Here is a 20,644-nt window from a genome sequence, read left to right on the forward strand (position 1 = left end):
ATTTTTTTATGATTTTAATCTTTGAATTAACTGAAGGAGGTTGGAGAAACCTGTATCATCATTGTTCTATATACTCAATGGTTAGCTGCCTCTATCGAACCTAGACAGAACTTAGATGTGATTTACTGGTGTGTAGTTAATCTTTCATCAAAAACTACGTCAATATAAAACTACAAGTAATATTGCGTAACCTACAAATCCGAAACAGTCGTTCCAGTAGTTCTCGTGGCAACGATTCGAGTGCACTCCCGTCGAGGACTTCCGCATTTTAGATGAATATTGCAATCTGTTACCGCTTTGAACAATTTCGCTTTGCTCTTTAATGTTTGACCTTGCAACAGTAGGTAATTATGAAGGCAAATTCCACGATAGAGAAATTTGCGTTATTTAACTGGAAACATAGTACTTTTACACGCTTTATATTAGCTTCACCTGTATGTATGTATGTATGTAACCAACTCCTTCGGACTCGATTTTGACCCACTTTTAACGGACAGATTTAATTCAAACTTTGCGCACCTGTCAAAGATCGGTGACAATGCAATAATCCGAAAAAAAAAAAAAATATGGCGCTCTGTGCCATATTTTTCGTCTATCGAGCAACCCACGCTTTTTCACAATAATACCAGTATTTTTTGTTCATTACCATTTTCAGCCTAAATTAGGAATTATTTTTCACTTTTTAGTTTGATGTGCTTTAAAAGCGTGTTTTTTAGTTTTTTTAAACTATTATTTTTATGTTTAGTTTTGGCAAGTAAAAGCTTTATATAAATTTCTCGAAAACATACATTCTTCGAAAGAATTATTTTGTATATATATTAAGTAGCTCAATGTTTAGTTACAAATAAATAAGTAATAACAGTATAATACCCAAAGTAAATAAATTTTGTATGAAGGAAAGGTGTTTATGGCAAAACATTTTCTTCGAGATATGCCCGAGGGAATGAGCTGGGTCGATACGCCCTTATTAAATATTATCGATAAGTATTAGATGTTTTCTCTGAGAGACCTTGTACTTTATAATTTAAAACGAAATACATATAATATTGTATTCCTTACGTAATTATTAATATGAATTTATTATGTTATGTGTATGAGCCGTTTAAAGCTTAAAAGAAATCCAAAGGAATAAGGACAAATTAAGTTTCCATTGCCATGTTTTGTTTAAAATTTCAGAATTCTGCCGCGAAAAAGGTACGCAGGTTGGTAGGGCGACGTTTATTGCCTTGATAAAATACACCATTTCTTCCGCTTAATTATAAGAATGGCTTTTGTAGCAGTTAATTTTTATTAACGACTTAAAGCGAGTTACGCATTTACACTTTATGTCGACTTCAAGTTTTATTTACAAATCTAAAGATTTATTCGTCCCTATGAGTTATAATGTTAAGAAGAAGAATTGTACTTCTTTCGTATTTAATTTTTAATAACATTATCAATACTTTACAAAGCGTAAACTTTATTTCATTATTAAGGTTTTTATATTAAATAAATCAGTTTTATTTCGGTTATCACTGATATTGATACATTTTTCTAGCTTTCACTTAATAGAAAAATATTTATGTATACTTTAAGAAACTCTAAAAGTATCGAACTACATATATATTAAGTATGTAACGCAGTACCTATCTAAAAACGCTTTAGTGAGAATCATGTGATATTGTGATAGTTAATTCGATTACAAATACTTAATAAATACTTAGGTATATGTCGCTTTATATACGATGAGCGTTTAGCAGAAAACTTTCCTTCAAAATAAACAAGTGATAAAAATACAAAAGGATCAAAGAGTGATGAAAAAAATAATTTTACAATATTCATGCAGGAACACGCGCCCCATATTAAAAACTCGTTAAGAAAAATCTATCAACTGTATTACCGTTAAGCGAGAAAATATTATAAAGGAAAGGAGGTTAATAATATATTTTGTCAAACTGTGTAAATTGTAATTTTTTAATGCTAAAATACATTTATAAACCAACCGACTTGTACTCTCCAGTACCGAATCCATTTAAGATGTTTATTTAATAAAAACTTTTACACAATAAAATAAATAAACTAAAGTTAATTTGAACTTCTAAATTGTAATTGACAAGAGAAAGTCGTAGAAAATTTTCCAGACATTTTCAAAAATCTTAAATTATAAGAATAAAAAATAAATCAGTGGCGCTACATCCTCTTTTGGTCTGGGCCTTAGATTTCTGAATCTGTTTCATGATCATTTTTAAATCTAATAGACAAGTAGCAATTTCCTTCACCGTTCGAGAAAGAAAGTCCATTGGTGCACAGCCGGAGATCGAACCTACGACCTTAGGGATAGGAGTCGCACGCTGAAGCCACTAGGCCAACACTACTCTGAATTATAATAATTCAATTTTTAAAATTTTCTTTTTATTTAAATATTTTCATTCATGACATAACTTCAAACGTCAATTATGTACTAGACTACAAGGTAACAAACTATTTGTACTTGTCCTTCATTTACGTCACACAATAACAGTTATTCAAACTGTCAAATCAACTCAAAACAATTCAAATAAGCCGAACGTGAATGCGATTATGAAATTAATTCATGAAACAGTCTAAAACTTGTCTGTTATCGAGGTCACGAACGCTCCGAGCCTCCAATTGTCAGAAGGACTCTCAAATTAAACGCCCAACTTATGGCAATACTTGTCATTCGATTTAATTGCTGAAGCTGACGAATTCACTTTGACTTCTTCCAATTTATCATCAGAGATTTTTAAAGCAAAATAATTATAGTCAAATCATTTTTAAGGCTTTCTGCAAAAACTCATCACAAGGGCACTGTAGGTTAGTTTTTCTGCCTCGCGCGGTTAATATAATAACGCCTTTAGGATGCTGTTGGGACTGCCACGCTTTGGCAGTTACTCTAGCATGTTTATTTATTTATCCACACTTCGTTGCAATAAAAATAAAAAAAAACACAAATAACACAATACGTAAAAATTATAAGGAATGCAACGGGCGGCCTTATCGCTAATAAGCGATCTCTTCCAGGCAACCCTAGTAGGAGAAAAACTAAAAAAAGAAACATTATGAGTGCAAGAAGTGCAGAACCAAATGTTATATAAAAGAAATATAGTTCCTTAATCTAAAGTAATACAAACTAAAAACTTAAAAGCTAATCTTACAGATTCATAAACAGCGAATAGTGATGCAACAAAAGAAAAGAAAACACAAGAATTACACAAGTCACAATTGATCAGGATAGGATAATTTTAAGAAATGTTTATACAGAAGAAGAAGAAGTTTTAAAAGATGAGAGATGTATGAGATGTTTACCCAAGGTCATACTGATTACTTCTGGGAAATCCGTTGGAAAAGCGCGGCATCACTTTTACGCAGATGGCGAGGCAGTAGGTACAATAGATACTGTACAACTGTACTCAATTGCAAATTATTTTGAAGTTTGTGCGTGCGCTTTTCGGCTCGGAGAGACAAGTGTACGCGTAGACTGTTTATTTCATATTTAATTTATTTTTATTTGTTAATGACGTAAAATTATTATAATTAACCGTCTTAATTTTGCAAAAGTCGCAGAACAGGTAGTGATGAAATATGAAAACTTTTAAACATCATATAAAAGATAAATGCAGTAACCGCAAAATAAAAAGCTATACATAATCCGTAACGAGAATATTAATGTTAATGATGAATTTAATGGGCTGACGAGGAGTTAAAATTGGCCCGTTGAAAAGTTTTTAATTAAGTATTTCGCATTCATGTCAATATAATCGACAATATGCTTTTGTGCAAACATATTGCCGGTGATAAATTACGAAATACAATTTTCAATAAGTTTAATAATTGAAATTAACGAATGAAGCTGATTACAGCATAAGCTTCGCGTAGGCTTAAGACAAAGTAAACAGCCTTTACGCGTAGCACAAAACACGTCACTATCAAAGAACGATAAAAATAGGTTTATTTTTAATATGACGGAGTTAAAATTTTTAGTGCACCAAAATTAGAAATACTTTTATTAAATACTAGCTGGCCTGGCGAACATCGTACCGCCTTACAGTCGATTCTTTATTTTTTTTAATACTCATTCTGCTATTCGGGACACCGGTCTAGCTAGTAAGATAAAAAAAAGAAAGTTGATAATACACCAAATACATTAAGTCAAAAAATAAAAAATTTCCTTCCCGGAACCCCTCCACTAACACTTGAACTTTATGATATGGTATTAAAGTTCAGATTGCCTTTAAATATTATTACGAATATTTTGTATGGGAATATAGAAAAGTGTTGTTTTTAGACCTTTTCACTCAATTTTTTTAAATTTTCTCTCCGTAAGAACCATCCTCGTACTTCAAGGAATATTATAAAAAAATGATCAGACAAATCGGTCAAGCCGTTTTCATGTTATGTCGTGACAACGGAAAACGGGTTTCATTTTTATATATATAGATTAGGTTGTGGTAAACATATATTTCTTTTTTTAATTTATATGGAAGAGGTCGATATGAGTTTTCATTACCATTGACCTGTTAAAGCGAAAAAGAAATAAATTTCCAGGTTTTATATTCAATCTCATAAAATTGAAGTGAATAAATTCTGTTTAAGAATCTGAAGCGCAAATCATTTCCCCGTGATGGAAACAGGCTACAGGCTACGGCGTACATATAAAATCAATGTAAATAGGCCACGCACATAAATTGCATTCCTCTCGACAGAGCCTTCTCTCCATTCCGGTAGAGGTTTAAATAAGTGTTTAAGAGCTCTCATTTTGTAGCGTTTTACACTATTTTTATCATGGATTTTAATTTACGATTATGTTTTTACGAAAATAAAAAATATACTGTTTTATAGATTTAATTTTTAAAAACATATTTTTCAATAAATATAAATAAATGTAACGAGTTATCTTTTCCTAAATACCCTTACGCTTAGTTCGTAAACTGCATAATTTATTTAATTACACAAAGAAGTCTTGAATAATTCCTCAAAACAGTCAAAATTTAACTTCAAAGAAAATAGGTAACGCATTGTAATCACTCGTCAAGAAATGAAGTGAATAAATTATGATCGCTGAGGCTCCATTAAATGAACAAGTTTCCGTACAAATTAATTACTTTATCATAATAAGAAACAACGCCACTCGAAGGTTGGTGGCTTTACAACTTTACTTAACTTTGTCATTTCATCATTCATTTAGAGCCGCAAATTGATAATTTTAGCTTGTATTAGAAAAGTCGTCAACTTCACATTGGATTAAGATAGGATATATTCACTGTAATCATTCCAAGATGTAGCGTCACAACACGACGACGTCGACGGACAAGCAAATGCTAAAAGCATTAAATTCTCTGTTATGTAATGATAATAATCTGGATTTTATATTCATCTCAATATTTTTGTTCATAAACGAGATATACTCAACAAGAAACAATTAATTTTTGATATTTAGGAAATATAATCTGTTGGACCCAAATTCCATTATCGGGATATAATCAGAGGATAATCTTAAAACCTGAGGGAATGGACCAAATCTTATCCCGGAAACGCATTAAACCTCAACATATATTTCTCAAAGGAGATATATTGTGTCTTTATCAGACAAAATTTCTGTGTTCCCTATTTAATATAGCTGACAAAAACGTACATTACACTACTTTACAGCTACGAAATCTAATGCATTAATTAATTTTGAAAGCTTTAAGCTGCTAATTCTTTTGTGGTTTAATTTAACAAAAAGTATGAGTATTAAATTTTAAAGAGTAATAATAAAAGAGGTACATATTATCAATGTAGGCCAAATAAAACTATTGACTAAACAATAAATGTAAATGGATTTGTACAATAGATAGTGTATTTATTACGCTCATAAAGAGCCGATAAGCAAACAAAGGAGTTCATATTGAGTTACGGAAAATTCGATTCAGCGGATTGTATAACATTTTATCGGTTTTTCATAACGATTCGTGTTAGCGACAGTCTATACTCCTTGATGGAGGTTATAATAAGGTTTTTTGTGATTCACCAGTATGAAAATATAGTATTTCCTATAGATGGTTTTCCATCACAGCCTGTGTGTTGTTATAAATAATCTAGACTTTTAGCTTTTGCTATAACTTTTCTATTACGATTTAAATTATTACTAAAAAAGTGCGTGCGTAACAAAATACACACGTCAGAAGTGAAACTACTTTGGCAAACTAATTTTCAAGTCTTGTTCATATTTATACAAATATAAAACTTTAGATTTCCGAGACTTAGAGGGAGGGAAAAATGAAGATATGTTAGGAATTTAATGAATTTAATAGTCATTAAGTGTCGAAAATTAATACAAATAAATAAATTATTAATATTTATATAAATTATAAATTAATTTTTTTAAATTTATTTCTTCGATAATAAAAACACGTGGCATTTTAATTTACAATTCGTCATTTGAGATTTCAATAAACTACTTACTTGCATAAAATATAAAATACTATATTATTATTAATATATTTCATAAATTCTCTTTACGAAATTTTAATTTTAAAAATATAATTTTTATAAGGTCATTCGCCATTATCACTCTCTCTTAGTCGGTTTCAATCGCTCTATCCCTTTTCTTCGACAAAAACGTGACGCCAATATTATTGCGTTTTATCCGTAAAAAAATTACCCTCATGCGCCTAAAGAAGTTTCACTTCAAAATATAACTATTCATTAATTAACATTTTCTGTGGTTGAAATTAATTTTGTTCATGAAAAATTTCTTACAATTTTTTTTTTAATTTAGTCGGCTCATTTTCTATTAAAACTGAACAATGAAACATTTTTATTCCCTCGCCATTCCATCATCGCTTAGCATTTAATGCATTTTTACTTTGAATTTTTTTAACACGTAATGATTTATATACGTTTTTATATAGCGCTATTGTAGCTTGGGTTTTTCCGGTAAGTTCGTATCATTTCCGCCGACCATTCCCCGATTCATTAATCATAGCAAAAGAGGGTTGGAACGCTGTGCAAGATACCTGAGGTATCTTGTGCCGTGAGGGATTTTATCGAAGTATATGCTCATGAAAGCGGAGAAGGAAGCGGAATCTAATTATGATAATTTGAGGTAATAACTATGAATCCTACTTTTCAAGGGTCAACCTCACTTAATTTTCAAAATTCAATTAGATTTACTTGATTTTACCGAATGATGAAAACCTATAAACATGGAGAATGTACAAAAGTTCACAGACCTATTAATTTTATTATATAGGCAGACTGGCGATTTCTATATTTTGCAGCTATTGACATCTCTATATATATAAAATTCTCGTGTCATGTTCATTCCCATACTTTTTATGCATATTCAGTAACTTTGAGAATCGGCTACTATCTATATTTCAAACCCTTTTCACCCCTCTATCAAACCCTATTTTGAATTTGTTAATTAAAATCTTATGACTTGAACTGTTTATATAGGGAAAAATTCACAGAATAACCTAAAATGTTTTCATTCCAAAAAACCAAACAGTCTTTGGGGTAGCAAATAGCAAACTGTTCCATGTTGGCATGTACTAAAAAGGTACGCTAAGTAAAATCACATTAAGGAGAAACGAATGTCGCGGGAATAGCTAGTTCTTTAATATATATATAAAGAACTAGCATCATTTAGAACTAGTTTCATTGTTATGTTTTGATTTACGTCGTTGTCGATACAATTTTGCTCAGTACCAACAAGTACCAAGCACAATCAGAAAAGTTCCAGTGCACAGTAATCTATTTTTAATTAGAGCTAAGCTTTCTCGACCACAACGATAGTAGAACAAAGATTTTCTATTACAGTGGAAATCCTTTTGTATCGGCGTTGAATGGCGGTATTAGTAGGATGCTGGAGATCTCTAGAATCCCAAGCCTTTTTGGACGGCGAAAACCATTGACCATAGAAGTATTTCATTGTACTGCCATATGACATGTGAATGTTTAATGTCAGAATTTTTTTTTAAAATTAAATTGGTAGAAGAGGTAGGTAAGGGAGCGTTCAAGTATTACGTCACGCAATTTTTGGCGTTAATTGAACCCCCCCCCCCGTACGAACGCGCCGTAACGTTTTTCTGTACCCAAGTATAGTTAAACGTTTCGTGACCATCTAGTGACTCTTTATACCTAAAAGTTACCTGTTTGTGGTGTAAAGTGCTGGAAAGTCGAAATAATATTAACAATAACGCGTAATTCCATCCCCGCCCCGCATCGTAACGTTTTACAAAAAGAATTGGGACTTGAATTGTGCATGTGTAAATAGTCTAAGAATCCGTATTTGTACACCTTGAATAGCCCTTTTGCCTATATTCTTTCTTTTACATCGGGATATGCCACCAAAGTCTTTTTTAATAAAGCAAGTGCGCCGCCAACTAAGCCATGAAGGCGGTCCTATATGAGATGCGACAAATCCCACAGCAGCAATATTGTGTTATGCATCGGTGGCCAACCGCAAATACAGGGTGAATGGACCGTCTCCACACCGCCTTTGGGGTGGTTTTGACACCTTTTTAGATCTATAAATACAACGAAAATCATATATCGTTGTTGTTGATCTGCTTTTTAGATGTTTTTTTTTATGTTACAGACAGACGAGGCAGACGGGAAGGCCCACCTGTTAAGTGATACCGCCGCCCATGGACACTCGCACTGCCGGCCTTTTAAGAATTGGTACACTCTTTTCTTGAATGACCCTAAGTCGAATTGGTTCGGAAATTCTTCAGTGTGCAGCTGGTTCCACAAAGTGATGGTGCGCCGCAGAAATTGCCTAATGTATGGTAATAGAAATTTTCTATTGGTATATGGTGTCTAATCTATCGTATAAATTTGAGCCATATATAGAAGAAAATTTAAAACAGACCACCTTTTTATATAATTCTACGCAAACTTCTACAAATTCAGTACTAATACAACTAAAGGGTGTTTAAGTACCACCACCGTACCACCCCTTTAAAGGCCGGCAACGCATTCACAAAGTATGCCAGCATATAATTCTTAGTGACCCGACTGCTCGTTAGTCCTCTGTTCTGCATTATTCTAAGTTTAATTTTACAATATGAAGCTATTATTAAGATAGTTTGCCTCAACACTCAACTCCATATGATACTCGCAACTCACCTGAAAATATTATTATAAAAAATATTTTAATTAAAAACTATAATTTAAAATACATATTAGAATAGCTACACTGCAATACAAGGGATCTCCAATTTACTACTTTACATGAAGTATATGTGTATGTGGTAGTAAGACTGTAATAATAACCTATGGAAAAGTCTGCAACATCAGTTATAAAACAAGGAATAAATGGTAGACTTTTGTATTTTTCGCTTAAAATTAATAGATTCTAGAACAATGTGCTCTGCCGAGTGTCGGCTGTCAACGATAACCGTATCGCATAATACCGGCCTATTCATAGACAAATGAAAACGGTAAAGTTCTGAACTCACTTGAACTCGTATTTTAATACAATAAAAGCTCTATGAATCGTATGTTGAGGGATTTAATCTGTCGTAAATTAGCGACATTATACGTTAGCGTAAAGCTTTCATAGAATTATTCAACTTTACACGCCAAGCTTTAGATTCGATTTTTATTTTACGGAAGATTAACTTTAATATATACTTTGACTGTGAGTGTATAACTTTTTACACGAGAAGGTATAGAGGGGCCTTAAGAAAAATATTTTTTATGTTAACCGGAGATCCTGAACGATCACTTACAATTTAATAGTTTCCTTTAAGTCATCGTCCGCCAGTCGTTTAGACATGAATAGTGTTAGCCATTTGTAGAGCAGTCAAGAGTGAAATCTAGTTATCAGGTATTGAGTGGGGTTTACAGGGTAGTTAGCGAGGTCAACGACCTGTAACTATCGCACGAGATACATTTAGCACGACACTTGTAAGTCTGCAACCATTTATAGAAGGTTTTTACAATATGTACATTGTACATATATCATAATTATAACTAGTAGAGAGCCAGCGTTTTTAAGAGCAAAAGGCAGAATTTTGCTGTTGTTTCACATCGAACAAGCTAACAAATGACAACTTTTTAAAAGACGACAACGTAATCGAAACAGGCTTTTAGCAGTGTGTGTCCGTGGCCGTTATCACTTAACATTAGGTAAGGCTGCTGGTCGTTTTGATTTTCGACTAGTCACTGACTAAGGGACGACGACGCAAAAGCGAAGACGGCAAAGACGAGTTATGAGGTTCAAGAAACGGAAACAGTGCTTTCAACTTTAATCACACAGATTATATTACAGAACTAAATTTTCAGTTTTCAGAATACATTTAGTTAAATAAATGAAATATCTTTTTTATTTTTTTTGTGTATTCGTGAGTTTTATTATGTATTAAATGGTATTCAAAAGAGAAATGATGACGTCCATTGAAAAGCAGTAAACAAATTTATCGCTCAATGATCTTGTTGCATTACTTGTTTCAACTGCAAGATTGGACTTCGATAGGTGATAACATCTACAGAGATCAAATAGGTCCTTGTTGAATTTAGCCGTACTGATAATGCTATCCATTAACCTAGACAGGGTCCTGTCTAGAATTGTGGGATGGCTAATTGTCTGGAGTGACGTTTTAAATAAGGCTATTTACTCTAAGCTTCCACAAGGGACTAATTTTGAACATTCAAAGTGTAGAACTGTAGGATAAGTATATATGTAGGAAATGACAAGGAATTTATCAGTCAATGAAGTATAAGTTTATAAATGCACATGTGAAGTACAAAGGAAAAAAATAATATTTTGTGCGTCTTAGATATATTTTATATAAATATAGTTGTTCGAAATACATATTTTTTTTTCTTAAGTCTTTGTTGGGATTTACTCGGGTTACATGAGATGCATTTTTATTTAGTTATATAAACTTTTTGTTAATTATACTTGTCAATAGTTACGTCCTCTATATAGAAATAATTTATAGTGAGTGTTTTGTGCGTGTTTATGAACTATTGTAAGGCAATGTATCAGCATCAGTTTAAGTTCTCTTTGTTCCCAAACTAACAATTTCTCCAAATCCTTACGGCTGGTGATATTGTGTACCCTTCTTCCTGATAAGAAAACATTATAATGAGGTATGTACTCAGGACTTATTATTTAGTATGAGTTGAGTATCGATGGCCAAACCGTTCTTTGTGGTACAATAGTTTTAATAAGAAAAATGAATGCTCAAATGGAGATTATTTTAACTCTTTTCATTCAGAGACAGTACTTTGTAACTCGTAAATTCGAGAATTGTATCACGTCGCGCTCTTCGCGAAAAGAGCAAAAATAAAAATAAGTCCATGACGTGTGGGGACTCGTGTGTTCCCTCACTAATCAATTCATTCAAGATCCAGGGGTGTCGCCCTCGGGCTAATAATTGCATGGGATGACCCTTCATGACTCATTTTATTTCCTACAATAAATCGATACTTACAAGTAATCTTAGTGCTACGCTAAAGTTGACGCAACGTATTCGAACGACGTTACATTCTTACATTGTAGTGCAATACAATCCATAATCTTATGTTTATGATATTAACAATGTTAATTCTCAGATTTAAATGTTTGTTTATTGCTTCAAACCGAAAATAAAATTACCAGACATATTTGCCGAAATGTCTTTTTACACTCAGCGGGGAATAATTAATAATGAAGCTATGGTTCCTAACCAACTGGTTTCGTTGCTAATTTATTTGTTAAAAATATGAACAATCCGTATCAAATACCATGTCATGTCAAGCTGTCTCGTGACTGTTCTGATTTCCATAACCTTCAGAATACTTATTAGGTAACATGTAACGTTTGTCCAGACTATACTATTGATTTCTTTATTAATATAAAACGGGTCAAGTATTAAGTAACTTTTAAGATATAACTGCATACATAATTAAAAAAAGTTCTATCCGGTACCAGAATTATGTGGAGAACTTTATTCACACACTGTTAATATGTTGTTATGTATTAACATACAATTGTTAAATATTTCAGTCATTTGGTAATAGGCGAATGACGTGTCACGTGCCTAGCTTAAGACTTACATAAATATCGGCATACCCCGTTGACTAGAAACGTTGCCTTGCGAGTAGACACAATCGAGATCACGCAAAATCGATGCTACATTGCACTTCACAACACCAATTCGATTACTCGATTTGGAACGTCACTGCGGCTCGACTGCGGGTGACGTACGGCCTTGCGAGCACCCTCAGTGACACTGCGGGACGCGCCGTTCACGCACATGCGCACTTCCATTTGGGGGATGGATCGCGAAAAACCTTAGTACCCCACTGTTTTCAAACTATCGCGAAATAACTGTGATTGTTCGCGTGATGAATGGTGAAGTTGTTTGTGAAAATTACACTTCATTTGCAGGCCTAATTTTGGAGGCGTAAAGTACCGTTGGTGGAATTTTCTTTTAACAACTGCGCTAGTCAAGTTATGATCTCCTAACCTTGTCAACAGTAAAGGGATCTCTTACATAATATATCGGAAACTTTTCCGAATTCCCTGACGTTTTGACGCGACCGTTGTATATTTATCAGTTTCTTTGAGACCTTCTGACAGTCGTATTCATTACTTTTAAAGCAAATCGACGAATGGTATAATAATCATAACAAAACAACACGGATAATATTAAGATTTATGACATGACTGAGCTTTAGCGCTAAAGCCTGAATGTATTTTAGGATTTATATTGACTTAAGTCAGGCATCGTATCGCGTGTACGTAATATCTAAATGTGATGCTTATAAATTAACATAATACAATTTACATAAAAGACGTAATAATTTTAACCTGTAAAATTTATATACAAATTATTTTCCTATTTGCAGCATAGAGTTTTAGCGCGGCTAAAAAGAGACATAGCTTTTAAAGTAATTGAATTAAAAAAACTATATTATTTAATCTTTTACATAACGCTGATGTACCCTTTCCGGGATGGTCACACGTTGTTATTAGCTCTCAGGGCACTGCGGGAATTCGCTTTGAGGCAGCCCTCACAAGGAATGAGCACTCGAGCGACGCCTCTGAAAGAGTGCGCCGCTTGATCCTGTAAATACAGGGTTAGGGAGCTAACGTTCTAGGCTATTAAAGTATAAAAAATTATAAAAATATCTAAAGTTTCTCTGTTGTCATGAAAGCGAATTCACGAATACACGATTTTGTACACTCTCGTTATACATAACCATATCAACACACTTAACGTTTCTGGCAATGCAGAATTATTAAAACATATCATATGTAAAGTGTCAAACAAATCCTGCGTTATTACAGCTCAATCCGGAAACGGTATTATGATATGCGTCACATGGGGCCGGAACTCGGGAACGTATTCACCATCGCTTTATATTACATTGTTTGAACAACATGAAATTAAGCTTTTACAAAGCTGTCTTCTATCGCTATAGTAATCTTTATAGATATATGAAAAATGCTTATAATATATGTGTGCTTTTTTAAATTAATAGTGTAATTTGTATTAAGTTATACATAGTTACTTCTCTGAGATAAAAAGGTTTCGCTTTACGCGAGCGCGAATATAATGAGATTTCTAAAAACCAAAGTGAACACATTGATTACATGACTATCTTTGCACCCAAGGACCTAGAGAAAAGATACCTGATACGACCTGACATACATATTATCCTCTTTACAGTGTGATAGAACCAGAATTTTCTCCGCGCACATTTACGTACGAGTTGTAAAATAAACAAGTATCGAAATCGATACGTTTTTATTGCTTCTATGTTTTATCTTCGAACCCTCAATTTCAGAATACATTTTAGGAGGTTGTTCGGCAACACTCTACATTACGTATAATTAAACTTACACAATCATTCGAAAAATCGTTTGATTCAAATTCTTTTGTAGAAAATGTTGATATTTCTAGATAATAAATATGTACCGGTTATTTATTCTATCAATTATAAAAATGGTCTAGTTAGGGATTCGCTTGTATGATAATAAAACATGTATGCAACGGTGAGATGACTGATAGAAGATATGACAAGATATAGACATATTATGTATGTATATACAAAAACAGAAGAGGTCTGACATAATTAAAATTTTAGCAGGTTTATTACAAATAAACAAAAATGTATACCAAAAATATGTCCTTTATTGAACAAATAACGACACCAAAATTTTTCCTTATTAAGGTAATGAACTGTGTTATTATTATTAAGTGTATAAGGTGTTTCAGGTGACTCTCTCTATTGCAGGGCAAGTTTTTATGCATCATCAGCTTTGTAGACAGAAAACTTCATCTATCAATCAATCATTCATTTTTAGTCTTAGAACTTTTAATATTAAGTCTAGTGTGTGCGCACATAATATTTAGGAGCCAAATACTACTTTAGGTATATGATATTAGGTGTTGTTGTATCTGTAGGACGCTAACTAATCTTAGGCACTCATGTATAAACTACGACATGCCATTTGTTGACAAGACTTTTGCGTAAGTTAATAAAATTTAATTTCATTCAATCCGAAACCAAGTGTTTTTATTTTTATTATATTAATCCGACCTACTATATATATCACAAAATAAGCTTGTTTTTCTTCAATATACTTAAATAATGTCCATTTACAACTATGATTATAAAATACTCCTGCATTTGAAACCATTCTTGAATAAATTATGTATATTATTTTAAAATAAAACTATTGTTTAGAGGTAATACCTTGGCGTTCAGTAATATTGATTATGTTAGCACGCAATGGTTACATGATGAAATATGAACCGCAGTTCAGGTCGTACCACTGCGGACCGGTTGACATTCCAAGAAGTGTCACCTACATTATCGATAAAATTATTATAAACGACTAAACATTTAAAGACATAAATACATGGAAAATATGATGTGGTGGACGCAGAAAGCTGTGACGGACTTATTAAAGACTGGGGTAAAGGGAAAATTATTCACAATGAAATAAGTTATATTATTCAACGCAGCACCACGGTGTTAGCAAACAAATGTATTGTTTGTATTTTGTGTATTTAGGTGATTTACAATTTGTTGTGAAGTGGTAAGAGGGGTCCTTACTCCGCCCTACCTTACGAGGCGAAAGGATTATGCTATACACGCTAATATACATACAACAGTATATTTTTACTATATAAAATAACCGATACCTCCACCCATACCTGGAGTTTTGCAATCGAAACAAATAAACATTCGTGAACCATTATTAAATACTCAATGTGTTGCAGCTGGGGTTAGAATGTTCGACTTCAAGGTCAAAAAAAGGAAAGTATATTACCGTTTTTCTCGTCCGTTCCACGCCCTTAATTTGAGAACTGACAGTAAATGTAATTTTAGGAGCATTATTTTTTACTGATGTTTATCAATGTACATTAAGTTATCTATATGAATTAATTATATTTTGACTTTGAGTCACCCACTTAACCAGATGGATTAATATTTCCTAAAAATGTATTACTTACGATTTAACCAAAACTTTTAAAATAAAACCAAGTCCCTCTATAAAAATTATATACAAAATAAAATGTTAAGTATTGTCACTTAAACTCTCTTGTTCACACAACATACACACTTACTATGATAGAACGCTGGTGGCAATTCGTTATCATTTGGATTCTTAATTTTTAAATAAGCTGTTATCTATATAAATTTATTAATTAATTAAATATCATGTGAGCATACTACATACATCTTAACATGTGGGAAAAAGTAATTAACAAAAACGTTTGTTACAATATTCTGTATGAAATTCGGATACGATTTAATTGTATTTTGCAAATCAACAACGGGCTAAATAAATAATCCTTGCACGTATCGGATATTCGTCAAACTGGACAAAATATAAATCTGGCTTTTTACAAATGCCGTAGTATGTATGTAGTTCGTATTTATTAATAAATTATCTTGGCTAGGATATTCAACATTCATTTAGGGAGATGAATAAAAAAATACCAAGTAAAAATACCTCAATCTTAGTACTTCTTCCGCTCCGTTTAAGGCACTGTAATACAAAACAGTTCTTGAGCTGTGACGGCGACTAATAGTCATAAAACAAAAGAGAAAATATTATTTGAAAAACAGAGAGCATCGCGCTAGCTCACCATTGTTGTTTGCTAATATACTTCAATATAAAGAGCAAACAGATAGTCAGTTCCATTAGTGATTTGTTTATTAATTCATACAACTTCTATTTTGCAGTAAAAAGGCAAAATTACCCAATGGGATTTTACTTTATAAAGGAAGAATATAAACAACATCACAATTTCAACACCACAACATCACACCTGTGGTTGTTAAGCAAACAATTTGCTTTATAGGTGACGTTTAAACACATTCGCGTAAAAAAGATGTATGATAAATCAACAAACAGCGTGAACAGTTTTATTCGAAAGAATAGTACCACAGTTATTGTCCTTGGACAAAGCAAGCCTATATTTCAAGTGGAGCAACCCGTCATTTCCAGTGCACCATAACCGCATCACGGCTTTTAATTTACAAAATGCTTTGTATTCTGCTGAATATTCTGCTGTAATAATGAACGGTAAGGAAGTTCTTTCAGTGGCAATATAAAGGACCTCTGGCCGCATTTCGCCGAGATGCTAATGAAACAATTGCACTGCACTCGACAGACACCCATTACCGTATTTAATTAGAAAATGTGCGCTATCAATTAAAATGCGAGAAGTATTCATAAAAAGGCCACAGAATATTAACTATCATAAGTGAACTACACCGCCAGTAAATTTATTATTATATTCCTTAGGTTTCAACGATTATGTTACACTGCATAATGAGCTGATAAGCGCACCTGTGATCAGGGTGCACTTAGTGCCTGGTGGCGCATAAAGTACCCGGAAGCCTTTGTACACAGTGTACTAAATAATTTAAATAAATATTTCAAAATAAAAACATAAGAATTTTTTTTTAGTTCATGTTTGACGCTTAGGTGGCCCGCTTTTTTAAGGTACAAATCACAATAAAAAAAATTGAATAGAATTACTTACGACCGCTTTCTATACTCCATATATAATCTAAAATTATTTCCATTCCAGATTTTCGCATATTTAGATTGATAAATGTCAAATTCGAAAGTATTTTATGGGAAATGGATTGGAATATCAATCTCTAGTAGTAAACATTGGATTGGGATTGAGTATAGAAAGCGGCCGTTATAGTATCGTGCCATATATCGCTGATTTATTAATCCACAAGCACACAATCTTTCTATAAAATGCATAAACTATTGAATATTCTGAGTGTTTAAGGTGAACAGCCTCTAAATTTCGCCATTGACATTAATTTGACAGATGCAAAGAAATGTTCCTGGAGTAGCGAGCATCGCAGGCGCCCTACGCCGTATGATTATGCAGACGTGATGGGAATTTCGAACTACATTAGGCGCTCAGCATCTTCAAAGAAATTGTCGATACATTTTATACTTATGCCTTTATATGAAACGACTGTTTTATTCTCAGTTTTTAGTACTAAAAGCTTTCTGGAAGTGGTGAAATGTATTTACAAAAAGCTCGATGCATTTGAACTTCGCGCTATTTATATTAAGAGAAACATATCATAAATTTGAACTTATAAAAGCTTTTACTACAAAGGCACACAACGCTAATTTAAATTGACGTATTTAATTTATACTCGTATATTAAATATTTCGTTCGATTTATGAAAACGCTAGACAACAAAAGAAAGTTCATTATAATTAGTATCGACTAGCTAAAATTAAGTTATTTTATTTATCGGGCGAACTTCTTTTAATACAAACAACATAAATTTTATAGTTGCATAGAAATGTCTAATAAATAATTTTCACGTCAGACAAACTTTACCTATAAACTGGAAGCACAGAAAAGTATAAGGGTACGGGATATGAAATATAATCTTTAGAATAGGGCTGGCTGCAAAATAAGAAAATTGTGTTTAAAAAAGTTACTTTGCCCTTTATTTATAAGATAACGATCCCCTTATCGAAACACAATTAGTATGTAAAATTGTGATGATTCTATTTACCTACCATACCTTAAGCCGTCTTAGACCGGCACGGCTTCCGTCATAAAGAAGGTCCCCCATTTGTGATTAAACTCTTTTTAATCCCGTGAAAGGGTATATAGTATAGTAGGATATTAATGTATCTCAAACTGTTACGCACTATAATTAATTTAAAGAACCTATCTTATGTTGCGCATATATTCAAGGCCATTTAAGTTCAGTATTATTTGCCAAACTAAATTAAATGCAGTTTTAGGCACCCCTAATGTCAGCGGTCGTCGGCCTCGCGGCGCCGTCCGACATCGATTCCACGCGACCTCACTTACTGCTACAACCTACTAAACCTATGTGGCTTCGTCTGAACTACATGTTATTCAGATTACTATACAATTTTATCAAAGGAACATTTCAAATTGTGTGCCGTCAAAATAAAAACTTAACTAACTTTTTTACTTAATGTTATTACTACAGTATCAGCAAGTAGCGTAATTCATGAATTCATATAAATTTTATATAATCACGAAAATTTTGCCTATAAAGTCTTTCTTTTAAAGTATTTCGAAGGTCCAGTCACAATCTAAACACCATCAAGAGGCGTTCTGTCGAAACTACAAATTCATCATACTATCTTCCTACCGTGCGATCGTTATCTACGAAACACACTACGTTGCACTAGGCAAATGACAGATTTCACCATGTTACAATAATATATGATACAAAACAACTGACGGATAGATAAAAGGTATAACATAGTTTTTGCCGCGCAACACCACTATGTGGAACCAGCTGCCCACTGAAGTGTTTCCGAACCAATTCGACTTAGGGAACTTGAAGAAGTTCCAATTATTAAAAGGCTGGCAACGCACTGGCGAGCCCACTGGCATTGAGAGTGTCCATGGGCGGCGGTATAGTTTAAAATCAGGTGAGCCTCCTCTCCGTTTGCCTCCTATTACATAAAAAAATGCCAGACTTAAAAAAGCTCGAGACAATATAACAAAAACATATGATTTCCTTTGTTTCAGCCGACCTTTTACGTTTTGGTTCGTCCCGTACGGCTCAGCAGGCCATATGGCTTTTGTAATTCAACACGAGGATTGTATTTCGCATGTTATATGTCGAAGAGAGTTTGAATAAAATACTTTCTGAAGCTAATTTAATTAAAAAGTTAATTATTGTGAAGCCTAACTTAAACTAGGATACAATATAGCACCACCCTTTGAAATGTCAGTGTTCTATTAAACTTGCATATTTTAAGTAGGTATTGAGAAATATTCCAAACTCATTATTTTTCATCTTTTATCGTTACTTTTTAAAATATTTATAACCAATTTAGAACTAATAAACTAGTATTGTCTTTGATTGACATAACCTTTACACATTTAAAAAAAAAAACTTTTTACCGGATTAAAGTTATGTATTATTACAAATTTACAATTATTTAACATAATTTTAAATTTATCCGACGTTTCGCGTGCTTTACAGCGTGCGTGGTCACGGTGACTGAAGACAAAAGGTGTTGTATGTCAAAAAGTATCACAGCTGTAGAGAAAGTTGCATTATCTGTATTTATTTCCCCGGAGTTGGTATCGACTAAAAGATGGAGGATTTAGGCAAAAATGGCTCACGGTGTCCTCTGATTTCGGTCTAAAATTGTAAATTTATAATAATACATAACTTTAATCCGGTTAAAAGTTTTTTCTTTAAACTAATAAACTAATTTAGTGTAGGTACATAAATATTTTTTTTAAACTGCGATAGCCTACATTTTCAAATAATTGCAACGAAATACCGAAACTAATTAACTAATAACACATCTTCATAAAGCAAACAGCCTTTAGCCTGGACGCAGCCAGAACTGTCCAATCACTCCCTTTATAATTTTCCAGTATAAATGGCTATATCGAGAGAAACATAGAGGCTTTTAACGAACGCTTAATTAACGTTAGTCGTTTACATAGTGGCGCACGTTCACAACTTCACGGACGATTAAGCTGTACGTTGGAGCCAGTGGTGACGTCATTCAATACCCCTCGATGGCTTTTATTCCTCTAGAACTAACCCCCTGGGGTTTGGGGGATAAAAGGTAACTTACATAGTTTACTGCTTTGACAATTTACGATCGTATGGCTTTTACGATACATGTTGATAGTCACATATCAATACAATAGAACCAACCTTAACATTCTAAAAGCTTAAATTGAAAATAGCATCATTATGTAATCGCGTACCAAATTGGTTTATAAATAAATTTAAAAAAATATTTAAAGTTTCTAGAGCAGACCTTCACAAAAACTGCTCTTTAGAGCTCAACTTCATTAAATTTTTATAGCAATGATCCACATTTTGTTTATAATTAAGAAGACTCCAAGTTGTACTGTTAAAACTTCGCTGCGTATCTTAGTTTCGTTACACGGTCTCAACACCGAGAGCTAAACACTTGTTAAACTTCGAAATTTCATCTCAGTATTCTTGTTTAATCAGAATTCCCACTGTTCTTAAGTGCTATTTAGACATTTTTTAATACTTTGTACAAAATTGCAAAACACATCACAAGTAAATTATTCAAGTTATAATTTTCGCAATCACTATAACAGAATTCATGTTCTAACCAGATAATAGATAATCCTGACTCAACACTAAGCTTCGGCGGCTCCTTAGCTAG

General features: G+C 32.9%; 1 protein-coding gene across 11 annotated transcripts in view; it reads right to left on the minus strand.

The window, feature by feature from the left end:
• The window catches only part of LOC125059551, an 80,981-nt gene that overhangs the window by 30,748 nt on the left and 29,589 nt on the right, over window positions 1-20,644 (minus strand). For 2 of the 11 annotated variants that reach the window (XM_047664017.1, XM_047664009.1), the window contains exon 1: window positions 12,034-12,199. The exons of the other annotated variants lie outside the window; for them this stretch is intronic. The gene's annotated coding sequence lies outside the window, so the exon portion shown is untranslated. Of the gene's footprint in view, window positions 1-12,033; window positions 12,200-20,644 lie in introns of those variants that run through there. 11 annotated transcript variants of the gene reach the window in all.

This window comes from Pieris napi, chromosome 20 (genome assembly GCF_905475465.1).
Source record: "Pieris napi chromosome 20, ilPieNapi1.2, whole genome shotgun sequence".
Lineage (NCBI taxonomy): Eukaryota > Metazoa > Arthropoda > Insecta > Lepidoptera > Pieridae > Pieris > Pieris napi.